At 46.9% G+C, this 16,992-nt stretch overlaps 1 long non-coding RNA gene across 1 annotated transcript; it reads right to left on the bottom strand.

Moving 5' to 3' along the window:
- Window positions 1–7,088: 7,088 nt before the first annotated feature.
- LOC142836381 (uncharacterized) lies at window positions 7,089–13,691 on the bottom strand. The gene is made up of 3 exons (XR_012908059.1): window positions 13,645–13,691; window positions 10,135–10,373; window positions 7,089–8,513 (listed from the first exon to the last, which is right to left on the bottom strand). It is a non-coding gene; the product is annotated as an uncharacterized LOC142836381 (long non-coding RNA).
- Between the last annotated feature and the right edge of the window lie 3,301 nt (window positions 13,692–16,992).

The raw sequence follows: 16,992 nt of genomic DNA, 5'->3' as shown, positions 1-16,992 counted from the left end.
TGATAGACCACTGCTGGGACCTCTCTCAGCCTTGCTTCTCAGGCCTTCCTCCCTCTGCCATGCTGACTCTAGCAGAGGCCAGGAGGCTGCCTGGGGGGACTGGAGGAGAAAAGTGGGGGTGGCAGGGAGGGAAGGAAAGGAGGGCCCTGCTTGACTACAGCTGTGGACTGCCAAGGCGCTGCTGTAGGCCTCTGTATGAAGCATTTGGGCGATGCCCCAGGAAATGCATTTCTGCCAATGCGGAAGTTTCCCAGCATGCTCAGTTGACAAGTGTTAAGGACGTGGGTGAGGCTCTCACCCCTGGACTTGTCCAGTGTGCGGTGCCTGGTCTTCTGCCGAGAGATTTGCATGCGTCCTTCTTGCTTTGGATGAGAAAATAGATCATGGTAGTTGCCGTTTTGAGATAAGATTCCATGTAGCCCAGGCTTCCTTTGAACCTGCTATGTAGCCCAGGATGGACCTGAAGCCCTCATTCCTCCTTCTTCCACCCCTCCTGATGCTGGAGTCAGAGACTTGAGCCACCAGACCAAGTCTGTGATGCTGAGCAACTGAACTCGGGACTTTGTGCATGCTAGGCAAGCTGCAGCCCAGCTACACCAAGTCTCGAGACAAAATAATTTCTCAAACCCCTTCTTACTCAGCATGGCAGGCTTCTGCTCTGAGTCCTTCATCCTGTCCTCTCAGCCCTGCAGTCTGACTCACTCTGTGGCTTCCACTGCAGCTTGGTCCTCGCCCAGGCTCTAGATGGATGATGACTTCAGCCAAGGGAGATCTGGGGAGGCTGGGGCAGACTTTACTACCCAGCTGGGTCACCTAAGATGCTCCCTTGTTCCTGAAATCATGTCACCGTGTAAACTCCAGCCCTGGGCTTAGGATCCTGGCCTTGTTCCTATCTGGCCTCCTGCAGTAGAGTACACGCATACAACACACACATACACACACACACACACACACACACCACACATACACACACAACACACATACACACACCACACACACAAAAGATACACATACACACACACCACACACATACCACACACACACACACACACACATACACTTACCTTCATATTCAGGCTCTGGATTTTCAAAATCTAGAGGAACCTAAATCTCACCAAAACCACTGAGCTCAGTGACCAAAAACCTAGGACTTGGTGAGTCCCTGACCACAGAAAGCAGAGTCCCAGGAGGCCTCAGCTGCAGGAGCAATGTCATCTGAGATCATGGAAGATGCCAGCCTGGGGCTGCCAAGAAAGTTCTGAGGTTTAGAGTAGCCAATGGCCTCTGGCTTAGAGTCAGGTCTCAGATGGCCCTGGCAGGGAAACGTCCGTTGCCAGGCATTGGAGGCACTGAACAAGATGCAATCCCTATCTCTGGGTTCCCTTGTAATAGTCTGGAGCTCCAGGCCTTGGTGGGGGCCTGGGCTGGGTTACCCCCGACAAGGGAGGGATAACAATGTATGATTTCACATTCCATAATGTGCACGTGCCCACGCGGAAGAAAGAGAGAGGCAGAACCTCATCGAGGCAGTTATTCTGGTGGTGAGACTGGGTGCTTTTCATGTTTTGTCTGCTTTTCTGCATATCTCAGATTCTTTGCAATGAATATGTATTACCGTTGTAATCTGTAAAAGGTTGGTTTTAAAATTCATACAAAATTACAGTTTTATGGTAGTCATTTTGCAATCAAATCTATTTTGCTTACATGTGGGATTCTTGTGTTTATGAACAAGAATTCCTTCCTGCTCTTCCCCATCTCCAATTTTATGGCCCTGGTGTTGATGGCTCACTAGGCCAGCTGTCCTCTCCAGCCAGGCAGTAGTGGACATGTGGGTAATCAAGATGCACAGGAGACCGTTCTTACCCCAGAGAAGAGCACAAGCCTCAAGTCAGAGCTCCCCCAATCCGGGTGTACCCCGTCCCTCCCTCCCTCTCCTGCCACTGACCTTCTGACAAACCCGATCCTTTCCTCCCATTCTCCTCCAGCTTCTGCTCCTGTAGGAAAGTTTACACAGCTCAATCGACTCATTCACAGAGTATCTACTTAATATCCTCTACACACCAAGTTCTGATCACAACTGGATCAGACCACTCCTCTGGCCCGCCCCAGATGAGAGCAGAATTCTCCACGAGCATGTTGGGAAGGCTCACAAGCCAGTCTGGAGAGTGGTCTGTCACCTCTGGAGCCACCAGCAGCCTTCTCCCCTTCTCCATTTGTCCCCTGCACATCATCAGATCTCTACACTTTGGGGGGCCATGACCTCAACACCATTGGGGGACAGGGAATTGAAATTTTCAGGATGTTAGCCAGTCACTATGACAGCGATAGCTAACAGCATTATGCTACAAGGATCATCTAGAGTCTGGGTGTATGCCATGCATGTGTGTAGACGATAAATTGTTTTGATTATATTCCCAAGCGAGCATTATCCTAACAGTGGCTAACACTGAGAATGTGCTCCACCTCAGTCTAAATGCTTTTATGCACACAATCTCATTCACTCCTCACAGAGGCCCAAGGTCACTGGTTCTGACATTATGCTTGTGTTACAGATGAGAAAATAGAGGCACAGTGACAGTTATGAATTTTCCTTGAGACCACAGAACCAGCAATGATGGGTCTGGGTTATAAACTCATCTAGTTCAGAGCAGTGCTAACACTGACAAGGATACTCACACTGTCAAGGTTCTGCATTAAACAACGGTGATGGAAAGTTCTACCGCAACAGGGGACACTGGCCTGGTCCCCAGGAGTTGAAGACTATTGGAAGGGGAGAAGCTGAGACCCAAGAGGAGCTGAGGAGGAGAATGTTTTAGATAGAGCTTTATCAGGCTGTGAAGTCTGGAGAAACTGAGTCTCAGGGAAAGGGCAAGAGCTCCCTTCCATCCACACATTGAGAGAGACACCCATGCGTTTAGACACACATTGAGAGGCTTGTGTTCTGTAACGCTAATGGGGCTTTTTGTTAAGGTCAATGGGAAGGTGCAGAAGGATTTGCTTTTCCTTTCAAGACACAGTGGTAGCACTGAGCTACACTCCCAGCCCTGCCGTGGCCTTTAAAGAAGGGAATTCCCAAAGCTCATGATTGGCAGAAGACTCTTTATTGTGTCAGTGGGGAAAATGGGTCAGAAGGCTAACGCCTACAGACATCTACAAGAGCTGTGGGTCATCCTATGTCACTGTGATCCAGAGAGACAGATGTCAGGAGTGTCGCAGGGCAGTAGCCACCAGGTGGGAACCCCACTTTCTCCTTCTTATAATTAGTCTGTGTCTTGGTTAGGGGACTTGGCCATGCCAGCTTGTCCTACCCAAGTGACAAAATGCCTTGTCTCATAGCTGATTCTTCTCTCAACTAGACTGGATCTCCTTTGGGAACAAGAACCCTTTTGACAATGCATCTGTTAGTCCTTGGCATAGTCCCGGACACAGATGAGCTATGTCTGTACTCAGAATGAATAAATAATCAGATTTGTTATCTTACAACCCTTCTATCAAGGAGTTTTTTCATCTAAATACATATTGCTGAAATCAAAGATAGTCTCGAGCTCCTTCCTTCCTTTGGGGCTCAATGCAGTAACATGCCAAGCAAAACTAGGTAATTAGCCTACATAAAATGCCCAGCACAAAGGGTCCACAGGAAATGGAAATAATGTTGTTATAGCAAATTAATTACAATATTTATTAAGTTACGACTGCAAATGGATTGTGTGCAAACAGATGTGTGCGCGCATGCTCTCCACCACGTGTCTCTCTGCTGTGAATTACCAGTGTGCTTGGGTGCCTTCTTTCTGCCTGGATCCACACCTAAGCTGAAGCTAGCTTCGCGAAGTCCGTTTTTCTCTTCTCTAGACCTTCTGAAGGATTCATGCACCAAATAACTAAATTATAACTTGGTAGCTAAACAAATTATGCAAAATTATACTTCATGAATATTTTATCTTTCCAAACCCTGAAGCCAGACTCCAGACAGGTTTATGTCTGCAGCAATCTGTATCAGACTCCACCGAATTCGGCTAAAGACAAATGACTTCTTTCTAAGCCCTAACTTTCTTCCCCTTGTTGAGGTTTTCTTAAGGGATGCCTCAAAGGTTTTATTGTAAGTAACAGAGGTAATTGCATTTCACCCTTCTCTTAGCCTGCTAAAGCAGGAACTGGTGACTGGCTTCACCCACTAAATCTACCTGAAATCACTCAAGGTCAGCAGTGGCCCAAGTCTGACGTGCCAGATGGCCAGTGAGTAAACAACTCATGACTGGCTGTGGAACAACTGGTTTCATGGGTCCCACACACACACCCACTTTGGTCTTAGAAATTGTCTTCTATGTTGAAATTGACGATGAAGTAAATTCGGCTTTAGTCATCCAGTGTTCGCAGCCCGGGAGGGTGGGGCATGGGGTAGTGGTATACGTGTGTGGTCTCTCCTGAGATCAGAATTGCTCACACGAATTGCAGCTGGTTTATTTCTCCTTCTTTCTCAGTTAACTTCTGCTGGTTTCCACCCTGTGACACCTCATTTTAAGAGTTTCCCCATAAAGGGTCACGGCTGCATTCTCTAAGAAGCCAGAAGAAGAAAATGATGCCTTTGTCAGTAGTAAGACTCTGCTGCCCCTCTCAAGGGCTCTGGGTTGTGGAGTCTTGCTGGGTAAATGCCCAAGTGGAGTGACTTCGAAATGGCCTGGAATTCAAGGGGCTGAGAGAGATCAGGGTTCCTCCCTGCTTTGGGTCTTTGCTTTGCAAGCTCACGGGTAGCCTGAAGAGAAGGGTAACCCTGAGAGAAGACGCAGATGCACCCGGCCAGAGGGACAAAGAATGATAAGAAAAAGAAACAAGGGCCTCTGATGTGGAAAACTATGAAAGACGTCAGCCAAACAACACAGGAGAGGATGCGCCAACGGCCCCAGAGCAGGACCGTGGGATTTTTGGTGAAGCTGATTCTTCCTGCTCTTTCACCCCTGTTAGTCCCACCATAAACACACTGTGGAAGAAAAACATCAGGCCTTTTTTATAGACACTGCTGACTCACGGGAGTTCAATAGAGGTTATCTAATTATTTTTTTTTTGTCTGATCAACAGGCTGAGTTTCCAAAGATAAAGTACCCATCTTTCCCAGAAAAGGGCAAAGGGCGCAGAGGTTGGTGAGCAAAAAGGCCTCGCGACCCCAAGGGCATCGAGTGATCCCGACTGCTCCCGAGATGCCAGATTCTGGGCACAAGACGCTACAGTGAAAACTGGAAACTGCCCACATCGGGTGTCATTCCTCATCACCCCGTCAAGCAAACATCGCGGAGGAGTGTGGGAAATGGCAGCTATCGGTGGAAAGATCTAGAAGTCAGACTGCTTATTCGCTGAGTGACCAGTAACAAATAACTTCGGCCTGATGCAGCCTCTGTGCTTTACCCTTTAAAAGGCCGTAAAGATGTCTCCTTCCAGGGTCATTATATGATTGGGTCCACGGCCGTACCACCCCGAATAAATGCTCTCACGCTCATCCGAGACGTCTAAATGGAATAATAGCCTGAAGTCAGCATGCATTAAATGGCCCAGCACTAAGGGGCTTTGCAGCAGGTCAACCCCAGTGACTCTGCTCTTCCCACACCTCGCCGTGGCCACCTCCCTCCCTCCGGCGTTTTTTTTTTTTTTTTTTTTTTTTTTTTTTGCCTTTCCCCACTTCTCCAACTCTGGCTTGGGAATACGTGTTGGATAGTTTTACATCCGCTTGACAACAGTTATTTTTCACCTGAGAGGAGGGAGCCTTAGTTGAGCCTTTGTAAGATGGGGCTGTAGGCAAGCCTGTAGTTCATTTTCTTAATCAGTGATTGCTGTGGGAGGGGCCAGTCCATTGTGGGCGGGGCCACCCTAGACTGGTGGTCCTGGGTTCTATAAGAAAGCAGGCTAAATAAGCCACTATGCAACACGACTCCACAATCTCGCACCAGCTCCTGCCTCCGGGTTCCTGTCCTGACTTCCTTCTATGATGGACTACATAGAAGAAGTTGTGGGGGTGCAACCAAACAAACCCTTTCCTCTCCAATTTGATTTTGTCATTGTGGTGGTTTGAGAGAAAATGTCTCCCAAAGGGAGTGGCACTACTAGGAGGTGTGGCCTTGTTGGAGTAGGTGTGGCCTTGTTGGAGTAGGTGCTGTCTTATTGGAGGACGTGTGTCACTGTGGGGGAGGACTTTGAGGTCTCTTTTCTCAAGCTACACCCAGTGTGGCACACAGTCTCCTTCTGCTGCCTGTGAATCGAGACGTAGAGCCCTCAGCTCCAGAACCACATCTGCCTGCACGCCACCCTTCTCCCCATCCCGATGATAACGGACTGAACCTCTGAAACAGCAAGAGAGCCACCTCAGTTAAATGTTTTTCTTTATGAGAGTTGCCGTGGTCATGGTGTCTCTTCACAGCAACAAAAAAATCCCTAACTAAGACAATCACGGTGTTTCATCATAGCAATAGAAATCTTAACTGTGAAACTAGGTCTTTAGAGTGGAGGGAGAAGCAACGTTTAAGAGAAAGGAATTGTGGTTTCTTCCTCAGACCTTCCTTGGGTGTTGTGATAGTTTGTCTGTGTTCTGACAAATAAAGCCTGCCTGACAGACGACCAGAGGATAGAGCTAGCCACTAGTTAACCATAGAGGTCTGTACAGACTAGAGACAGGAAGTGATATGGCTGGGCAGAGAGAGGAACTGATGAGGTGGGGCGTAGACAGGAGTTTGGCCCTTTTAGGTCTGAGGAGTTGGAGAGGTAGGAGGTGACTCTGGCTGCTTCCTTAGCTCTCTGATCTTCACCCCAAAGACTCACTGTCTGCTAAAACTCGACTAACCCTGTCAGTCTGATGCTGTGGGGTGCCTGCTGCGCCTTTGGGCTGTGTGAGGGAAAGACACGCTTTTCGCCCCTACAAAGCTTTCGTACTGAGGAATGGGTGCCTGATAAGTTTTCCCTTCTCCTAGGAGTATTTGCATTTTAATTGAGAATTCAAACAAAATGATTCCAGCAGCGCGATTTTAGGTTTCAGTCAGCTAATAAGGGAGGCATGTGGATTTTGTTTGTTTTGTTTGTTTGCAAACAAGGAATCCTTCAGTGGGACTTAAAAAGCATGCAAATAAACGATTTAAAAAAAATGGTTGGCTAAGTGTATTAGTTGATTGTCTGTTTGCTGTAACAAGTGTGTGTTTGTGTGTGCATGTGTGTGTGTATGTCTCTGTGTGTGTAACAGACATAAGCAATGGAAAGAAGAAAGGTTCATTTTGGCTTAGTTCCAGGGCACATTCCATCACAGTAGAGAGTACAGAGGTAGCTGGTCACATTGCATGTGCAGTGAAGCGGCAGAAAACAAGAATCCCGTCCTTTTGGTCAGTCCAGGGCCCAGCCCCTCTTCCTACTACAGTGAATCTAATCAAGAAAATCCTCCACAGACCTGTCCGGAGGCTAACCTGATCTAGATAATCCCTTGCGGGCACCAGCAGCAGCTCCTGTCCTTCCTAGGTGATCCTGGATGCTTTCTGGTGTATAAACCATCACCCTCGGCCTCATCGAACAATGAATTTCTAGGAAACAGGACAGTGGGCCATGATGGATCACACTGAGGTAGTGGGCCAGCGTGACCCAGTATCAGAATGCCCAAAGGACCAATGAGAGATTCTAAAATTAACTGTTGGGAAGAGAGAGAGGGGAATATTAGGAGAAATCTGCCCTTTAAATTGTATAAAGCATTTATTTAACTAATCACAAGATATGGACCACAGTTGGAGTCTAACTGAAATGAATACATTGTAAAACTGTAACGTATGAGAGAATTGAAACATTAAGTGTTCATTCCACTTGATTCATGATTATATCAAGGACAACTGTTAATTTATCTAAGTGTGACAATGTAACAGTTGTCTGAAAAATAATCCCGTCTTCACCAATTAATTTTTGTTTTTCAAGCTTTCATACATTTTTAAATTGTTTGCTGCCCATATTTTAAATGCGTGATCTGAAACAGCTACTAATCATATCGTTTGTGCTAGCTCATTTTGTGCGTCCTCTTGGCTAGGCTGTGGTCCCCTGCAGTTTGGTCAAACAGCAAACAAGTTAATGCCAGGAAGCAGCATTTCAAACGGGGAGGGCAAAGGGAGCACGGGGCCTATCATAGACCGAGCTGTCCTCCTCCAGGCAGTTGAAAGCCACTAAGATCAGAGACAGGTGATGGAGAAGCACTTGTGGTTTAAGACGGCAGCAGACATGTTCAAGCTGAGTTTCAGATCTGCCCGAGTCAAACTTAGGACTGTAACATCCACCCAGTGCCCAGAGTCACACTCACCAATCCAGAGGACAAGAGTCACAGGCCCTGCTCTTGATCACTGTGACAAAATACTTGAGATATCAATAGGCTTAAAAAGAGGGAAGGTTTATCTTGGGCTACAAGTTTCAGACTTCAGCCCATGGTTTGCAGGCCCAGTAGCTTTGTACGTTCCTGGCAACGAAGAACACTCATGGCAGGGAGAATTCTGTGAACTGAGATGCTCCCCCTGTGACAGAAAATAAGAGAGATGGGTAGGAGAAAAGCCCTTCTCCAATGACCCAGCTTTCTTCCCTGAGGCCCCACCTCTAAAAGTTCACCATCTCCCCCAAATGCCACCATTAGCTCAAAGGCCTCTAGGAGACATTCTCAACCCTAGTTGATGTGGGAGTCCCGTCTATGTGCTGGGATTACCATTAATGAATAAAGATCCGCTTTGAGTCCATGGGAGGGAAGAACAGAACTAGGCAGGGAAAGCTAGGCTGTATGCTGGGAGAAAGAAGGGTGGAGTCGGAGAGAAGCCATGGAACCACCGGAGATAGAGGCTGGGAATTTTACTTGGTAAGCCACAGCCACGTGGCAATACACAGATTAATAGAAATGGGTTAAACGAAGATGTAAGAGTTAGCCAATAAGAAGTTAGATCTAATGGGCCAAGTAGTGATTTAATTAATACAGTTTCTGTGTGTGGTTATTTGAGGTCTAAGCTAGCCGGGTGGTCACGAAGAACAAGCGGCCCCTCTTGCTACATCTAACGACTGCACAGACCTCTCCTAAGATTTTCTCATCATCTCTCAACTCGTCCTCCATAAACCAAGCCCAACTTCTCCCACTACCTCCCCTTTCATTTTTCCATAAAGTATTCCAGAAATACTGAAGGGGATAATAACAGCATGTTAACCACTAAGAGCATTGATAATACCCTGTGAATTTATTATGTAGCTTAAAAAAATGAACTTCACAGAGTTCACAATAAATGAGGCAAAACACAAAGGCAGAGAACCGTGGGGCCATAGGAGGGGAGGGGACGGCCACCGTGAGCGAGTCTGACTGAAGCCTCTTGCCAGTGGAGAAAGGAGAATTCCAACACAGCTAACATTGCCTGAAGGTCTCTCTCCCTTCCCAGCAGGGCCCCTTCTGGCTTTCTAGGACTGTCACTGACAACCTGTGCTGCAATAACAAGACATTCCCCAGCTCTCTTGTGCAACCCCAGTGGTCCCTGGTTTTATCTTATCTTACTGTGGTCCCATCGAAGGCAACTCCAGAACCATACGATGACCTCACTTGTCAAGAAGAGGGAGGGGGAATCGTGTCTTAGGTACTCTACGTTGGAACTTGAGAGCCACTAAGTAGCATCCACCTTGACACACTGCAGGGCAGTTTTTCTCTGAGCAGCTCACTCTCACTCCCTCGGGTGTGCCCTGTTCTGTCTGTCTGCTCCAGTTTGCTCTCTATTGCTGTGATAAAACACCATGAACAAAGCAACTTGAGGAGCGAAGGTTTTATTTGGCATATACGTCAGGATCGCAGTTCATCACTTAGGGAAGCCAAGGAAGGAGCTCAAGGAAGGCAAGAAACTGGAGGCAGAAACTGAAGCAAAGACCGTGGAAGGATCTGCATACTGGCTTGCCCCCCCCATGACTTGCCCACCATACTTTCCTGTACCACCAGGACCACCTCCTCATAGGTGGCACTGCCCACCGTGGGCTGGGCCCTCCTACGTCAATCATTAATCAAGACAATGCCCCCATCCGATTTCCCTATAGGGGCATCTTCTTCCTTGAGGTTCCCCTCCCAAATGGTTCTAGCTTGGGTCACATTGGCAGAAAATTACCAGACACAGTCCTCACGTCTCTGTCCATTTTCATAGGCTCCACCTCAGCTTTGTAGCAGCTCACCGTGAAATCCCCCTGCATGGTGTGGCCAAGGATCCAGTTTTACCTGAATGGAGGTCTTGGAAAAAGAACTTCTCGGGCTTCCATGGGCAACACTGTGGAGCTGAGCTTCCAACCCTACGTATGCTTTTAGTAAACATGTCTCCATTCCCTCCTGTGGTGACAGTGTGTGACGTTGTCATGCATTTGATTTTCTTAAAAAAAAAAAGTTTGTGTTTTAATTTTTGTCTTATCGCGACATCTCTAGCGGTTTTTTATTATTTGATTTAAAAAATATTTACACCACATACACGTTACCCATAAATAAGATACAACATCATTACCGAGCCATTTTATAGTTTGGCAAATGTTTTTGTATCCCGAGCACCTTCTGTGGCTTGCTTCGGAGGCTCAACAATGTGTTTAGAGCTCTCTGTTTTGATACACGGGATTCTCACTCATTCATGCTCTTCCAGCTTAAATCGGGTCCCATTGTGTGACTGGGCCAGGACCATTGTGTGACTGCACCAGGAACTATTGATCCGTTTCTCCTGCCTCTGAAGTTAGATTATTTTCAAATTTACAGACAAGGGGAATGGACACCTTGGAGTTTCCTGCACTGCTGAGATCCTTTCTCAGAAGCTTTTTTTTTCCAGTCTACATTTCCCCCTGTATACTCTGTCCCTCTGAGCTAAGCGGTGAAATCTTGCATCTGGCTCACACTCTGCCTCTCTGGGCGCAGCGAAGGATAGCATAGAGTGGTTATTTAACGAGCCCAGGAAGGCGTCACTCGGTGGCTGGCCCTCTCCTCGCAGGGTATCGCTGTAAGAATGAGTTGGGGGAGCTTAGTTATCTGAATAATTGCCCTGTCTAGACTCAACTGCCACTGCCACCTCCCCGACGGTCTTGGCAGGGTCCAAAAGAGGTCAGTGCTAACGGAGCTCAGTTAAATATAGACATCTAGGAATAAAAGACCTAATTAAGAACCAGGAAGTTGCTCTTGGGAAATTAACAAAGTTTGCCAAGGCATCCTTAGGTGTGCCAAAGCCCAATTTGGCATAGAAATGCTGATGAGAGCCCCAAGCTGGGAGGTAGGAAGAATAGGCTCAAGTCCCCCAGTTCACGAGGGCTGGCTGGCTGGCAGCGCGCCATGTCCCCCAGGCCACACTTTCTCTGATAGGCAAGGAAGAAAGCGCAGCCCAGAAGTTGGAGGTTTCCTCCTCTGGTATCAGACCTCCCAGCTCTGTCTTCTCTCAATTACGAAGTTAGCAGAAGGAAAACATATCTGAGCCTGAACGAAACCTCTCTCATCTGAGATACATTTTTTCCTCCTTCAGACTCGGGGAGGACTTCCGGTGAATTCTCGCGGTGTTTCATTAGCGCAAGTGGAATGAGTTCTTCGCGCTAATCTGGGTATGTGGCCATGTTTCTAGGAGATTCTCGGGGGTTAAAAATAAGCTTGAGTCGGGGATATGTATTCTCCATAAGCAAGATTCATCATATGAAGTTGGCATTTGTAGCAGGTCGCTGCGGCTGCAGGGCAGAGTCCGCAGCTGTTCTGAGCCGTGGCCTCCGGTGAAGGTGTTCGAGGTGACCTCTCCTGTAGAATGGGGCTGTCCGCCTCCTAGGGTGCCTGGGCAGATCAATGGGAATAATGTACTGGAAAGCACTTTGAAAAATGCGAAGTGCAATTCAAATGGATTATTGACAGGCTTTGTTAAGTGTCCGTTTGATTGCCGAATGTCCTTGAACGCAATGAAGCATCATTTCTTATAAGCCGTTTTATAACTCAGACGTTTCTACTAATTCTGAATGACCTTCCCGACAATCAGTTCAGCTCTTGTGGTTTTGCTCTAAAGCCCAGGGAGCCACCGCATGGAACCTTAGGAAGTAGAAGAAAGGCTTTTTTGAATCACCTGGTGTGTCTCCACCTGTCCTAACTCACGCCTGCATCCCCACAGACAATGCCTGAGTCCCTGGCTGCAAAGCTCTTATCAGAGAAACTTCTGGGGTGTAGAGTTGCCCTAAATTGATGGGCTCCTCTCCCTAGCCTGCCTGAACATCAGAGAGTCTAATGTATTTCCACCTGCCAGCTCCAGACTGCTGTCTATACCAGTTCAACCTGACAATAGTCCTCAGGTTGATTCTGAACAGAACATTGCTTTATAGGCAGTAAGCTAAGAGTGGTTCCACAATTTAAAACAGTTTTACATTTTTAAGATGTGAAAACCTTTTTATATTTTAAGAAAACTTCAGGAGGTGACATTACATGAGATTCAAATTTCTGTGTCTATAAATAAAGTTTTATTGAGACTCAGCTACAGCCTTTTGTCTCCACATTGTCACTGGCAACTGTGACACTACCATGGCAGAGTCTCATAGTAACAGAACCTCTACAGCCTGCATACCTAAAGTCTTTACTAACTCTCTCCTTACAGGAAAATGTTGCCAACCCCTACCTCAGAGTTACATAAGTAATCCTAAGCCCTCTCTAACATCTGGGCAATATCACTATGTCATCAGCTCTCCCTAGGAAACCTTTGGAAGGCCTTCTAGTAGCTGTACTGGATGCTAGAAACATCTAAAATATCGTTAATAATATTAAGTGGTCCCAAACTTCAAGGATCCACCGACCAGTAACAGCAGTTAAGATGTAAGCAGTAATTAAGACCACAAACCCAGTGTCACGATCCCTGGGGTTGGAATAGAAGCTGGAAAGAAGTCCAAAGCAGCAACACCATGTTCACTGGGTTTCTTTCCTGACCTGCCTTGGCCTTGGCCTCAGTTTGCTCTGTTTGAGAAGGGAGAATGGAGCTAAGACTCACACTAAAAACCACTGTTGAATTGAAGGAGAGTCTGCCTGGGCAAGACCGGGACAGAGCTTTCGATGAACATCATTATCCATGTGCCGAGAAGTATAGCTAACGTTTCCAAGGCAGGGGTGGGAGTTTGTGGGTGTGAGCACAGACACCCAGAGGCAAGCAGGACTTGGGTTTCTCAAGAGGAGTCTAGGAAGGGTGTCATGGGTGTTGTAGGACAGGCAGGGCTTTTCCCGACAGGTGAAAAGGTGTGCCAGGAAGTGAGCTAGGCATCGTGGTACACACCTTTGATCCCAGCACTTAGGAGGCAGAGACATGTGGATCTCTATGAGTTCTGGGACAACCTGGTCTACAGAGTGGGTTCTAGGACAGCCAAGGCTATACAGAGAAACCCTGTCTTAAAACACAAACATGCACACACACACACATACACACACACAAAGCCAAGAAATTCATCTGATGAATGATCTAGATAAGCATTTTTAAGTAGCTTTGATAAAGAAAAGAACTGTACAGACTAGACTAGAATAAAACAGAATGGACCAGATCCAAGTCACTTAAACCCAATAAATGATTTTTCTGGAATGTTGTTGCAGTAGCCCATGTGTGTTTGTGTGCAGTCTGGGCTGAGATGCAAAATGCAGTTCTTACTGTAGGCAATGGTCACCTTTGAAAGGCAGCAGTGTCCTGGAAGAGGCTCTTCCCAGTGTGGGAGGAGCAAGAGTGCTCAAGCAGCCTCCAAAGTCCCAGCTCCCAGAAGAACGCAAGGTGCTGTTTTGTTTCCCAATGGTGTTGGGTCCTGGCTGCTTTCCCTGAGAACACAGTCTCTAAGCTTGTGAAAGAAGGCCTCCAGGAAATTGCAGTTCCCAGCATGCTCAGCTCGTGACTTTTTCCCACCATGGTTGAGTCTTAAAATGCGGTTCTGAAAATAAGACAGACAAAAAATCTGGGTGAGGAATTCTGCCTCCTCTTGCTAATCCATCAAATTATGCTAATGACTCCAAATCTCTAGCTATTCTCTTAAGACTGACTGAAAGCTAAGGAACTAGGTTGTCTCCTTGTATTTGGCTTTTGCCTGTCATATGATCGTCTCAGATTGAGCTTCCTGCCACCTAACTCTTGTTTACTCAAACTCCCAAGCTCCCTTGTTTCCTCCTACACTGTGTGCGCCTAGGGTCCTGTGGTTAACCTTTCTCCAGGATCTTCAGTTTGCTCAGTTAAATGGCTTCCTGTTCCTATGACCCTGGAAATACCGTGGTGGGTCCTGCTGACCTCAGCACGGGTCTTCCCCCTCCTCTGCCCTCTGTCTGCAGCCCATGGATGTAAGTCAACAACAGCAGCTTGGGACACAGGTGTCCTGAAGCTGAAAGGCCAGCCTCTGGCTTCATCTAACTGTGCGTGTGAGAAAGATGTTTAAACAGATGTCCCGACACACAGTGGTCTTGTCATAAATACTAGAATAAAAAACAACAATAACATAAAAAATATTCAGGCTAGAGAAGGAAGAGAGAGCAAGAAACCATTAGAAATGGCCGTCCTGCTGGAGAGTGCCCACGTGGCATTTCCCACTAAGAACAGTTCCTCCCTCCCGCAGACCCTCAGCCACAGCAGTAGAGAGATCTCATGAAGTCCGGATGCGCAGTCCAGTTGACCTCTGGGGACCCTACACCTAAGAACATGAAAGGAAGAAAAAGAAGAGAATGGGACCCACCCATGATGGCTCGTCCGGCAGCCTGCCATGTTGTCCAGGGAGCTCACCAGCTATCCCTTCCATGACCAATGCCTCCCCCAGGCGGATCGCCAGCTTCCCTGCCTGTGATTCTAAGAGCAAATTCTATATTCTCCTAGCTCAACTGCTTCTCCATTTCTAAAAATAAGCAAATGCGTTCACCAGCATTTCTGTTTCATCTCATCTTCCATTCTCTGAGATCCTTTCAATTTCCACCAGTAATGACTGCAGAATCTCATTTGCAAGTTGCCCGGGCACATAATCCATTCACGGCTGCACCTTGTACCCAACTGGGAGCTCACCCATGATGCCCCTTAAAGACTCCTTGGTCCTATCGTCACTTACCAATGCCCTCTATTCCTCCAAATGCTGTTCTCCTGTGATTCTCGGGGAAAACAGACAAAGGAAGTTATCCCGGGGCTATGGCTTCGCTGTCTGAAGAAGCTGCCCGTTCACCATCCACTCAAGCACAGGTCGGCCTCTCCCTCCCTAATCTTGCCTAGGACCTTCTGTTCTCCTATCTTTTTCTTTTTTGTACATGTCTCAGCTTATTTTAGACTTTCATCTTCCAGACACTTCTCCTATGATGATCACTCTCGGTCCCGTGCTTTTTCTCAGTTTTCTGCCGTGTCTTTGTAAACCCTGAGCTCATTAAGTCCATCATAGCTTCCTTAAAAGCCTTGCAAATTTCTTCCCCATCTCTCATTGTGGTCCTTAAAGAGCTCTGTGATGACAGGAGACTCTTCCTCGATGATGGCGCCTCCCAGGAGCACACAATGGCCCTGCGTTCTCTGCAGCCTTCCTGATAGTTTGCCTTCCTTGTGGTTTAAGTCATTTGAGACAAATATGAAGCCTGACGCTGTGATTTCCTGTTGCTTCTTGAGCTGGGGGAGAGCGGTGCACAATCAAGGCATTTAGTTGTGAACTGACCACAACCAGGAAAACCATGCGGCTGATCTAGGGTCTTTCTGTTTTGCCTTTCTGGAAGAGTCTTCTGCGAATAGTAAATTATTACTGTTAAATCTCCATTAACTCTTACTGAGAGCTGGCTTCTTTGCCAAACAATCCCTTAGGCTAACATATAACATTTCACTTAGTCCCCCAACACCTCTTTCTGGTAGGGTCTATTATTAATTATAATATTAATTTTCATTTTGTAGATGAGGACATTAAAATGTTTAGGACTAATACAATGTGTCCATGCTGATAGACAAGTAGTGGCTGGGACACAGGGCAATGGGACCCCTTGCTCTTGGTCTTGATCCACTGCATCCTGTGGAGGTGTCCCTGATCCTGTCATCGTTCCATGCTCTTTAAAGCCTATCCACTACCACATATTCATTGACATGAAATATTGTTTTTGCTGGTTTCCATGAGTGAGGACTCAGAAATGCTGTCTTGGATTTTGAATTGTCGGTAAATTCCTAGAATGAGTCCATATTTCTGCCCTAACCTCTGTGCTCTGGATCTACCTGTAGGATGGTCCATGTTACCACCCTGCACTTGGGTCATTTGCATATCTGTGAGCTCCTGCATATCAGGCTATAAGAACACCTGGGTGGCTGTTGAATAAAGAAGGGAGGGACAAATGGATCCCACATACTTATTCTCGTCTGCTTTGAAATGTCGAAGAAAGACGCTCTGCCGTAGAAGCAACAGCACCTCTTATTATAGTGCTTGAGATTTAATCCAGGGCCTTGCTCATGTCAGATGAACTCTCCTTCAACCGAGATGCAGCCCCAGCCTGGAGCACCAGTTTAACAAGAATTGTTTCAAGATGGGTTACCTGGTGGAATGCCGTAAAACTCCCTCCATGCCTAAAGTTCCACATCCGGAGATTTTTTTTCCTGCCTCTTGTCTTACCAGCTACCAATACCTCTGCACAACTCTCCCAAAGATAAACAGTTTCACAGAACCTAGGACGTGGTGCACAAAAGCCATGAAAATTGAGCTGAAAATACTCTAGACTTCCCAGAGGGACTCAGAGCTGTCATGTCCTGGCGACTGAGGCATGACTTCCACTGAGACGAGCCTTGCATAATAAGAAAGGACCCAAAACCACCGAGCTATGTGCCCCTCAAAACATTTTAAAATAAGATAAAGGTTGATCGTTTTAAACCAGACCCTCTTCTTTACAATCAGAAGTCATTATCGAAGCAATTCTTCAGGAAGTAACCAGAAAGGCCTTGGTAAAAATGTAAGGAACTCAACCAAATGAGATCAGTTTAATATGTGTAGTGTGTGTATATAAGGGGGTGAACCAAACTGAATTGTACTTATCAACAG

Source organism: Microtus pennsylvanicus, chromosome 16, assembly GCF_037038515.1.
Source record: "Microtus pennsylvanicus isolate mMicPen1 chromosome 16, mMicPen1.hap1, whole genome shotgun sequence".
NCBI lineage: Eukaryota > Metazoa > Chordata > Mammalia > Rodentia > Cricetidae > Microtus > Microtus pennsylvanicus.
This window is presented reverse-complemented; position numbering and strand designations above follow the sequence as displayed.